The sequence below is a fragment of the Hibiscus syriacus genome, unplaced genomic scaffold, assembly GCF_006381635.1.
Source record: "Hibiscus syriacus cultivar Baekdansim isolate YM2019G1 unplaced genomic scaffold, ASM638163v2 tig00110893_pilon, whole genome shotgun sequence".
Taxonomy (NCBI): domain Eukaryota; kingdom Viridiplantae; phylum Streptophyta; class Magnoliopsida; order Malvales; family Malvaceae; genus Hibiscus; species Hibiscus syriacus.
Window position 1 is genome coordinate 9182080 of NW_024062901.1, and position 12578 is coordinate 9194657.

At 34.9% G+C, this 12578-nt stretch overlaps 1 long non-coding RNA gene across 1 annotated transcript; it reads left to right on the top strand.

The window, feature by feature from the left end:
• The first annotated feature begins 7085 nt into the window (after positions 1-7085).
• LOC120145400 lies at positions 7086-8701 on the top strand. The gene is made up of 4 exons (XR_005518130.1): positions 7086-7118; positions 7791-7856; positions 8067-8116; positions 8605-8701. It is a non-coding gene; the product is annotated as an uncharacterized LOC120145400 (long non-coding RNA).
• Positions 8702-12578: the final 3877 nt, after the last annotated feature.

Below are 12578 nucleotides of genomic sequence, written 5' to 3' on the forward strand. Positions count from 1 at the left end.
CAACAAATAGATATCATCGTTGAGCTTGCATATGTCAGTGAAACACCCCTGGCTCCGCTCATGTAGATAAAAATCAACTGCGGTCTTAGCCCAAAGGGTGTTATCCAGAATTGTGTCTGGTAGTTGTTTCCTCTCCACTTCAGATACCGGTATGGTACTGGCCGATAACTCATACGAGAGCCAACTTGAATCCATCATGTCCGGCACGTCAGAGGGTTTCTCAAGAATCCTACATATGACGCCATGTGAATCGGGCTCTTGAATGGTGGGAGGGACCTCTTCAACGATGACAGTGGCCTCTTGAACGGTGGGAGGGGACTCTCGAGGAATGATAGGGGCCTCTTCAATGATAGGAGTGGACTCTTGAGGGATGACAGGCGAGTCGGGCTTCTTCTTGCGGTGTCTTCGCACTATTGGGGTATACGGAGACTTAATAGCACGTGCACGCCGTCTGATGCGTGAACTCTGTCGTGCAAGAAAAACCCGACGTAAAGTATCCACCTTATCGGTCCGCTAAATAATTAAATACAAATATCAGTAAATAAACAGACATGATATTTAAACAGTGAAAACAAAGACAAATATATTTCAAACTTTCAACCAAAAGACAAAAACAAAGACAAATACTAACTTCACAGTGTTAAAGAATACACAGTTTAGCAGAATTGGAAGCAACCGAATAAATTTACTTCAACCAAAAGACAAAACAAAAAGACAAATACTAACTTCACAATGTTAATAAACAATTTAGCAGTATTGGCAGCAACCGAATAAATTTACTAAGCAATCTAAGTGAAATGGTTAATTTAAGTGAAATTACGAGCAAATTTATCATCAAGTTAAATATGGAAAATCTTAAACTTACCTCGTTGTGTAGAGTATGAACCTCATTCTGCAACGATACTACCATCTCATGTAGAGCGGCAACCTCACCACGTAAAGTAGACACCTCCACACGCCATGCACCATCGTTATCGCGTAGAGTACCGATCTCCTCACGCAAGGCATTGACCTCATCACGTAACTCCCTTGACTCATCCCGTGGAGGTGGAGAACAGGGAGATAGAAGTCGTGGCATCTTTGCCGGTCGCCTATCATGAGGTGATGGTGGAGAAGAGGCTCGATGATGTGACGGGATAGGTGATTGCTCTCGTTGTAGAGGTGTATAGTCGGGTCAATCAGGTGATGGCTCTGGGTGAGGTGATGGCTCTCAAAGTGGAGGAAGTGGAGGCTGCTCATCATTCGTGCCATCAAGAAAACGCTGACTAGCTTGCCACCAATCAGTGGCAAGCTCAGCCTCTGTGGGTGTCAGTCTCATTAATGGAATGTTGGCCTCCTAAAAATATAAAAACTCAAACAAAGTTAAACGTCTACTATTAATAACTTGTTTATATATGATAGTATTTGTGTTAACTTACATTATTTATTGTCGCATATGGTATTAAGTCTTCCCAATCCAACAGACATTTCCTCTTCCAGGAAATAGCCCTGGGAATATCATTTGAAGTTTTTATTGCATATGTCTTCATGGCGGGAAAGGCCTCGAATATCCAAATCTACAAACAATATAATAACAAACATTAGTAATTTTTAAATAATTAATTATAATTTTGAAAATATTATATAGAAATTCTTACCTTAAAGGCCCAAACAAAGCCTGACAAAGTGTATTTCGACCCATCGCCCCGTAAACTTTTGCGGTCATCAAAGGCAGACGACAACTTAGTCCAGGTAGCTTTCCATATATACGAACCCCACGGAAACAGATTGCATTTAGGTCCTCTACCAATAATATTAGCTCCTGAGGAATAGGTTGTCTGGCCTCTCTGCCTAAAAAGCCGGCATACAAAAGTAGTAGAAGGCATACTCGGACAACATCGACGTCATTCATCCGAGTAAAACCATCTTTCTTATTAAACAATTTCTTCATGTCGTCGACGTGTAAGTTCGGCTTCTCTATTGACTCATCAGGAAAAACCCTGTATAACCATGATGGGCGGGTGATATGACGAGTGTACCGGCCTACATCATCGTGTCCGAATCGTAGACCAGTGATTAAGCAGAACTCCTTCCGCCCAAAACAAGTATACGCCGGTGGAAAATGAAACCATATCTCTTCCTCACCACGTTGTATACTGTCGGGTAGATAGCTAGTCATGGTCTGAAGCCACAAATGGGTCAAATCAGCATCTCCACCTGGATGCTGTACTCTCAGCCATGGCCCGAAGCAGGTTTCCTCAAACAATTTTTTTTGTGCAGGTGAAAGCTTCGAAGCAATTGTAGTGGCTAGGCTAACTTTATTCCTTAATGTCAATGAAGCCGAAAAAAATTTCTACAAAAACAATAAACATACCAAGTTAGATATACCAAAAACTACACTGTGAAGATATACCAAAAACAATAAACATAAATAGTAGTTTATTCTTGAAACTAAAATTTGCAACACTGTTTTGTCTTTTGGTTGAAATGAAAATCGCAACGAGATAATGAGAATCGCAACGCGGAAATGCCTATCTCAACGAGAGAATCGCAACGCGAAATGACTATCGCAACGCGAAATGAAAATTGCAACGCGAAATGAAAATCGCAACGATAGAATCGCAACGCGAAATGAAAATCGCAATGCGATTTTGGTTTTGCGTTACGAATTTTATTTCTCGTTGCGATAGTTATTTCCGCGTTGCGATTTTCATTCTCGAAACTATTCTTCTTCTGCATTACTTCAACCAAAAGACAAAACAAAGACAAATACTAACTTCACAGGCTAAACAGTTTAGCAGTATTGGCAGCAATCAAATGAATTTAATAAGAAATCTAAGTGAAATGTTTAATCTATTATTGAAATTACCAGTAAACTTATCATCAATCTCAATATGAAAAACCTAAAATAATGCAAAAATTTCAAAATAAAAATAATAAAAAAACTAACCCTCGGAGGTTGATTTTCCATTTCTGAATGATTGTGAGGGATTTTTGACTGTGAATGGTTGTGAGGGATTTCGCCGGCGATGGGGACGAAAATCTTTGGAGATGGGGACGGATTTCACCGTAGAGAGTGAGAGATAGAGATGGGACTGAGTGTTGTGATTTTAGGTTTAAGGTTATGAGTTGCGATTACTGTGGACGGTTCAGTTTCCGATTTATTAAGAAAAAATTCGTGTTTGGAATTTGAAAAAAAATACGCGTTAATACGAATGGCGCTATGTAAATCGCATTGCGATAGTAAGATTCGCATTGCGATTTACGTATTCGCATTGCGATTTTCCTAATTCGCATTGCAATTTACTTAATCGCGTTACGATTTACGTATTCGCATTGCAAATTATGAAAATCGCAACGCGAATACGTAAATCGCAATGCAAATTTCCAAATTCGCATTGCGATAGTCAGTATCGCATTGCGATTTTCCAAATTCGCATTGCGATTTACTTATTCGTATTGCGAATTGGGAAAATCGCAACGCGAAATTGGAAAATCGCATTGCGATAGTCATAATCGCGTTGCGAATCTGGAAACTGATTTGCGATAATGGAGATCGCGTTGCGAATTAGCGATCGCATTGCGATTTTGTTGGTCATTTTGGCAAATCCGGAAAAAGTTGGTTAAAATCGTATATTATATGGGATTTTTGGTCACTGAGGTTATTTTCTCTACTTAAAATTGTTTAAAAAAAGTGTGCGCGTGCGCATATATATATATATACACACAAAACCTTCTACATAATTATACGTGTCATCATTGAAAATTAAAGCAATTATAACCATTTTGAAATTCGAAACATAAACACACATATGCTATGTTATATAATAAAAAAGAGTACATATATTGTTGGGATTTGCGGAAGCTCAAACGATAACCGAAATGGTTCGTTAAGAGGGGTCGGGTCAGGTTTTGTGTTTAGGGAGTAAAAAGATTTAAAGATATAAAATTGCACAACAATTTATAGTGGTTCGACTTCTCAACAAAGTCTACGTCCACTACTTTAGCTCCTCACCAAGGATTTTCCAACAAATTCACTAATTTGTTCTTTCTTTTTACATGATAAAGAGATAACTTTTACAAACTCCCTAGTTTTTCACAGGCTAAACTATAACATTTTCCTTAGCTTTTAGCAGGCTTAGCTAGAACCAAAACACCTTTAAAATGAAAGGAAATGTAAACAAGAAAACCTCTCTAAGGTAGGTGTTTACAAGAATTAAACTAACAAGAACATAAATATTTACAAGAGAGAGATGAAATAAGAATGAAAAAATTTTCTCTTGTGTTTGATTTCTTAGATAGTTGTTCTCTATCTTCTTCAAGTGTCCTCAACTTGTTTTTATAGCTTGAAATGAGTTTGAAGTCGTATATAGCCGTTGGGGATGTTTTGGAGCCGTTGGGGATTCATTTTCTACAAAATAAAATTGTCCAGAACAAGTAGTATCGGTATCCCTTCAATAGGTATCGGCACTACCTTTGTAATATTTGAAATTTTTGACCGTTGGGTTTGATTTTACTGTAGCAGTATCGATACTATTGTATAGGTATTGATACCCATTTTGCTTTTTGGAATTTTTGAGCATCGGTACTGTTCATCACTGTTCACATAGTATCGGTACTATTCATACAGTACAATACTATTCATAAAAACATTTTTGTGCTCAATTCAAAATTAAATGGACTTTGAATTATTTTTATAAACTTTGAAAACTTTGAATAAATTGAATTCAAGTACAAAAACATTTTGCCATAAATTGTTATATCAAAACATAGTTCAATATATATATATATATATATAATGTAAAATACAAAGTAAATATACAAGTTACTATATGGGCCTAGTATAATCATACATATATTCATACTAGAAAACTTAGCCTAATGATCAGAACGCAAACAATTAGTAACTTCAATGACCAAACAGCAAACATGTAAAAGAACAAGTGTAAATAGAATGAAATATATACACTAGCAACGCAAATAATCCAAGATCGGTATTCAAGACTACAATGTAAACATATAAAATTAAGAATAAAATGTGAAAAGCAACATAAGATAAAATGAAAAGCAATTAGGACTAAAACGTAATATGCAAGAAACTAAATAACAACATCAGGAATTTAAAAAATTCAATCTAGGTACCATAATGCAATAAAATGAAATGCAATGATTAATTTGAAAAAAAAAACATAAACACAAATGGTGACTAAATTAAAATAAAGTAAAATAGGTCATCCAAATTCAAAAATTAAAAAAATGAGTAAATCAGGGGATCAAAACATAAAAAAAGTGCTAAAATATAAGGACTAATATGAGATTCTTCCATTTTTCTAAATTGTAACCAACTAATGAGCAAAGTACGAAAAATAACATAATGAAGACAAACATTTTAAATTTAAATAAAATAGCACACACAAGTGACCAAAATAGAAATTCACAATGAAAGTTGGGGGACCTAACATGAAATAACCCCTAAATTTTTATCATTTAATCATTTTTTGTTTGCTCGTTTGTAACATCCAACCCTAAAAAATTGAAAGCTATCTATTTGCCTCTTTTCACCGAGAACCTTAAAGGCTCGCCATCCCCGCTACTCATCGATGCCTCTCCACAGCTTCGACCACCGTAAATCGACGTCGATCACTATAAACCGACTTTTATCCTCCTTTTAATGACCCTCTTATACAAAACAAGAAGGCTCTAACCTTAACCCCACATCAACCATAAATCGGCCATGATCTCTCCCTCCGACCATCGTTTGTGGTGATCTATTCTCAGTTGTGGTTAACTTAGATGCTCGAGCTGACAAGTAGTACCTATGTGAATTTTAAGGAAAACAAGAAACATTCAGGTAGTAAAGATGGAAAAGATGGATACTGAATTAGAGTTACGTAGCAGAAACATATAAATCGACGTTTTGAAAGTCGAGATTTGTTATCAAATCTTCATTACTCGATATCGAGACTGTGTATTATGAGTGGCCATATCTCGACGTATTATATGACGAGTTATCTAAGTTCAATTAATAGCAGAGATTTATAGAATCATGTTGTATGTTAACTCAACTTAGTAGAGTTAGCTAGTGAAAGGGGTTAATGATAGTAGTTGAATCGCGGAGTAACATTTTTCTTGTGAGACATTTTGAGCATCCAGTGTTAGATAACAACAGTGAGATTCTCAAATTTTGGGCCTCCCGAAGGTTTTTAAGGTTCGACACAAGTAGTGTCCTTAGAAAATTGCATATCAATTTTACGAGTTCCGAGTTGCATGTCAAGTTACGGGAACCTCTTCCTTGAGAATTAAACTTGATAAGATTTAAGGTGCTCCGAGGTTTCTAAGGGTGTGACCTAAGGATAGGTCGTTATTCGATTCAAGTTTACTCGAAAGATTTTTAAGCCTCGTGGAGTTCGTAATTAAAGTTGTTTGACCAAGTTGGGCTTAATTGGGTTGGAATTAGACCCAATTAGCCATAAAAAGGGAATTTTTGCATATAAGTCAAAAGAGGAAGGACTAAGAGCATCATTAGACCATTAAAGAAAAAGAGGATGATACCTTAGGTTTTATTTATGGGTTGGACGTGAGTTCTCTCATTTTTTTCTTTTCTTCCTTTCTCTTCTTCTTTCCTTATTCAAGCCTCCATAGATTCAAGTAGTTGGTAATACTACAAGAAAATATATCTTTAATGACACACGCTAATTTATGATTTACAAAAAATGTGTCATAAAAAAATGTCATATTTTTTTAAAATCTGAACGATTTATGGCTTACAATAATGTGTGTCATATTTAATAGTCATAATCCAAAAAATTTGCAAAAAACACGGAGTACACTTTTAATTGTATGTCATCTGTAAAAGTCGTCTTTTAATTTTCCCCCCATTATTTTCATCATTTCTCGCTTCTTCCCCCTCGATAATTATCAGTTCACGCCACTTCTTCCACAAGTATTCTTCCACAGTTGATGAAGGTACTTGTTTTTGCTTAGCTTATATCTTATAATATTTTGTCTATGTTTTTTGTGTGTGTATTTATAAAAGAAGGCTCTAATTTATTGATCTTGTGCCAACACCAATAGCATTGGAAGCTCTTGTTGAACACAAAATCACTGGTTTTCTTGTTATTGATGATGATTGGAAATTGGTATGTCATCTTTCCCCCTAAATTTTGTTGCGAGGTTGTAACTTATAACTATTCGTTTACTTTTCTTTTTCTAACTTTTGGTCCCAAACCTCTAAAGTTTTTCTATCATGGTTTCATGACATTTCAAGAAAAGTGGAATCTTAGCATTTGCATTGTCCAACGAGACCAATGTCCCTAAAGTGAGTGTTATTGGATAAGATGTTAGACCTATTCTATGAAGGGTAGAATGCTATTCTTAAGGACTTTGATTGATAGTCATGACTCATTAAGTTTAAGAAAATATCTTGGTGAAATAGTGGCCAATTAAGTCTATGTTCCTTTCTCCATTCTTTATACTTTAAGGCGAGGTGGGTGAAGGAAATATTGTTCGGGCCACATGATGACTTTCTGAGTTTGGGCACGCTTTCATTGTATATAAATTTATTCTTGCTTCTACATTCCATTTCAATTGATTGTTGCAACTGTGCGAGCTCGATTCTTGAAGACCTTGTCTCAAGTGTCAGCATTTGGGTGCCTTCTTTGTGCAAAGTTTTCCACCATGATTTACACTGCAGTCGATTTCACTATTTCGGTTTTGTTTATTTGGTTTGCGAAATTGCCTTATCTTTTTTGACCTAGTAAATTTTAGCTTTTACTTATGGAATAATGGGATCATGTTCTTTGCTGCTTCAGGTTGGACTTGTTTCTGATTATGACTTGCTTCTGATTATGACTTGCTAGCATTGGACTCCATATCTGGTAAATTATCTGACAAATTTTATTGTGGCTTTCATATCTGTTTCTATGGCAGCCTTTCTAGGCTAATAGAAAGCGGAATGGGTATTGATTGCTATAAACCAGTTTCTTTAATTTGATAAAGAGTTTGTGTTCCTTGATGGAAAATTTCCATGAATTTGGGGTGTGTTCATTTGATGATAGATTATTCATATGTATTGTTCTTTTAATCAGGGCAGCGGACTGAGAATGACTTGTTTCCTGAAGTTGATAGCACTTGGAAAGTAAGCAAGAATTTTCTATCTTCTTGACATAAATGCATCTTTCTTTTGCAGAAGTCGTCGTCTTTCACATAGTTCTATAGTTTTCATTTTCTGGACTTTCTGAGTCTTAAAGACGAGCACAAATATTTTCCCTTTCTACAATGGGCATATTTGAGTCTGCTTACTTAATGTATTTGTTTTCTAATGTTGTGATGGTAGTTTGAGAAAAGGATACAATTATTTTTGGCAAACGATGATAATTTTTTAAAAACAAAATGTGCCTTTTTGAATCAGGAGAAGATAAGTGGAAACTTAGTCAATGCTCTGTGCTTTTAGTGATACATAGCAATGTGGTGGAGCAAACTGGAGGTTTTGCATTTTGGCATTACTTAAATAAACTCGATTGTGAACTTTGAAGGTTGCATACCTTGTGTCTATTTGAATTTACTGCAATTGACTTCAGATGTGTTTATGGTTTAATTTTGACTGTTGGTTCCCTAACTTTGCAGACTTTCAATGAGGTACAGAAGTTACTCAGCAAAACGAACGGCTAGGTGGTTGGAGATTTGATGACACTGGCTCCATTAGTTGTACGTGAGACAACTAACCTCGAGGTTGCTGCTAGGTCTGTCGAACTTATGTTGCCTTTGGTTTTCCATACTTTGATTAATTACTTCGATAATCTATACTTCTGTGTTTTCATTTTTTGGGACACTTGGAGAGTGTCTAGATTCAAATTCTTTTCGATTATCTCATGCTTTTGTATGATAATTCTTTTCGATTCTGAGATCCCTGGATATTATCCTCGGCCATAGAACTTTCTGCATACTAGTTTCTTCTTTTCCACCTTATTGTTATTGTTATTGTCTTTTCTTGGTTTTTCATTTTGAGTTCCGAACTTCCGATTATCTCAAACGATAGTTGAGCAATCTCAACAATTCAAGAAATTATGGCTTATTTACACCCCAGCTTTCATACTGTGTAAATTGTACTATATTGTGCTGTTCTTTTCTCCCTTTACAATATCATGCAACAAAATTCCATATCTGATCAAGCTTTATTAATTCATTACTTGTGATAGTTAGGTTTAGGTTACAACTAAAGCAATGATGTTTTTTTCGGTTTCAATTTGATTAGGAATGAGCTTTTCATTTATGCAATTCATTCTCTCCATTTTTACATTATTTATTTCTTATTGCAGTGGGTGTTGTCTCCCATGTACTTCAATTTCCCGTTTCCTATGACGTTGACAATGATTCACATGGCATTCTCCATAATTGTTGCATTTTTCTTTGTCCGTGTTTTCAAGGTATGACTGACATGCAACTAACTACAATTTCTTTTCCATCTAGCATTGCTAACTATTGTAAGGAATGTCTTCATACTAAACTGTTGAATGCTAAACCACATACTCCCATCTCAACAATATATGCAAATACAACTAGCTCTAGGAATGCCAAGTTTGTCACAATAGAATGTTTTTTTTGGTTACATTGTCCCCATTTCCATAACTTAGTGGTCTCTTTATGACCTGAAACTAAAGATCCATTGTGTTTTTTTTGTGTTTTGTATTTTACCTACAGAGGCGAAATATAAATTTAAGAGCATAGATATTATTTTTCTATGCAAGCTTCATCTTCCATTGTTTTGCCTAGTTTTGTAATGCATTTTCCTCTCCCTCAATCTTACCATACAGGTGTAGCTCCTGTCAAATGACATTTGAAATGTAAGTGTTATTATTTATCTAAAATAGCCGTTATTATTCTCAATTACTGCTTAGCTACAGTATCGATGTTCTCTTTCCTAAACAAATGTCTCGGTGTTGTAGATATGCAACATGTGTAATACCTATAAGTGCCTTCTTTGCATCAAGTCTTTGGTAAGTATTTAACTGTGGTATGACTGGAATTTGTGTTTGGTGTGTGGTGTAGTGTTTTCCTTATTATAGTGTGGTTTGTATTGTGTAATGAGTTACTTCTGTCAGCAAAAAATACATATTGCTTGAAAACCCTGCCGAGACTAAAAGCATAGTATTACTTGTGAACTTGTTGCTTGTTTCAGACTCTTTTTGTTTTAAGTATAATATTGTTCCTCAATGATCTGTATGCTTTCCTATCCTAATGGTTGTCAAAGAGTTACTGCACCCAAGTTGGTAGGTTGACTTGAGTTTGTGAAAATTCTCAACTAAATAAACCTGGATGATTATTGTTAAGCTCAAATCAAGTATAGATGCAATAGCAATACCTGCTACATTTATTGTTTTATCTTTTATTTTGTTTCTTAAACTTGAACTAAGGTTAAGGGGGTTTCGCGGAGTGGTCAAGTTGCCTTCTCTGCATAATGAAGTTCATTAATTAAGCAGGATCATAATTTGTTGAATTACTTCCATTTGTCTTGCTCCGTGTTTTCATATCTTAATGTCTTTCCCTGAAACTCGTTCTGACAACACTAATTTGTTTTTCTTATACTTTTAATGAAAATTAAATTTTAAATGTATTTAAGTTGTTGAGTTGCCAAAAGGTTTATGTTATAGGCTACAAATTGCTTATACGATATGAAGCTTATTATGTACTGGATGTGCAAAATTTTGACATCTTTGTTTTATTTTGCTTACCTTTTGTTGATATTGTTTTTCCATATTCTAAGCATCCTCATTTTTTTGTTGTCAATACAGGTTTGACAACACTGCCTATTTGTACATATCTGTGGCTTTTATCCAAATGCTCAAATCTCTAAGTATGTGGAAACAAAGTGCATTATTTGATTACATCCAACGAAATCACTCTAGAATTGTAATGACTGACTATTTATGTTTGCAATATTACAATTCCAGTGGCAACATTTTTCATGGGTGTCATGTGTATATATTGTATGCAAATGGATTGCTTATATATAATATGATATATATATTTAGTATTATGAGGCATTAAATGTGATTTAGTTTGATTATTTATAAATCTATAATATATATATATATATATAATTTACGAAATACAATCAAGACACACGAATGTGTGTCATCTTTTTTAATGACGGGGGCTTCAATGACACTCAATGTAAGTCATACATGTGTATCATTAATTTATGACACACAAATGTATGTCATCTTTATTTATGACAGGGGTTTCAATGACGCTCAATGTGCATCATAAATGAGCGTCATAAATGTGTGTCATAAATGCGCGTCATAGATTTATGACACACAATTGCATGTCATCTGAGATTTATGTTGGTGGCTTCAATGACGCGTAAATGTGTGTCATCTGCACCCATAGATGACGCGCAATGAGCGTCATTAAAGGGATTTTTTCTAGTAGTGTAAGAACATCATTACATGTTCCTGTAGGCTTTTAATATATACCAAACACTTCCTACAACCCTTTGTATGTTAATAAATACTTGCATCTTTGTTGGCTAAAGAAAAAGGTGGGGAATCAACCAAATCTTAAGGGAAGTGAGTGTGGATAAGAAAGAAGCTTCATTTTGGTATTCTTTAACCAATATAGTTTATTTCTAATCCTTTGTGGTATTAAGGTTTCTATAAAAAGTAAGGTTTGCTAAGATTTTTGTATTTGAGCATTTTAGGGATTATGTTTGATTTCAAGATTAAATGACGAATTTGATGTAAAGCATATGTTCTTATGACACTTTATGACCCTAAGTAACTTCTTAAAGCTTTATCACATGATTAGGAACCAAACTAAGACCTTTGGAATGATTTTTGGGTGTTTTCTAAACTTAAATAAGACATTTCTGGGTTCAAGTATTGATATTGGATGAACTGAAACAAATTTTGAGCAAATTTAGTTGGGAGTATCGATGTTGTTGGGGAGAGTACCAATATTGCCCCTACAGTGTCGATATTTAGGAGACCTAGTATCGGTACTAAGTCAATTGTTAGCAAACAGAAGCCATTTTTGGTACTGATACTCATAGGGGTATCGAAACTTGACCCTATGATATCGATACTACAAGTAGAGTATCGATATTACTCACTTTGAATTATTAGATTTGACCTCGTTAAGACCCGCGTAAGAACTAAGGATGATCCGTAATGGTGAAACTGATTCTAGGCTATCATACAACAAAACCATTTCATTCGTTTATAATAAAGCTTATTACTCAGTGAAGCCAACGTGCTGGAGATTAAGTAAGCACTGGAGATTAAGAAGCACAAGTGGAATAAGATCCTAGCAATTTTTCAAAAATTCTAAAAATTAAACTGAATATCTGAATTTTGAACCTGACATGATTCAAACACACAATCTTCTGATCTAGAGCCAGACGCGCTATCATTGCGCCAAAGATCTAGGTGGTGATGAATGGACTCGTAATTAATTAATATATATAACAACTTTATTCTTAAATTAAATGAAAAGTGTTTAATAATAAAAAGGGTAAACTACGTCTTTAGTGTCTAATCTATCAATTCTAATCCGTTTTAGTACCTAAACTTTCATTTTTTTCAAAATCATATATATGT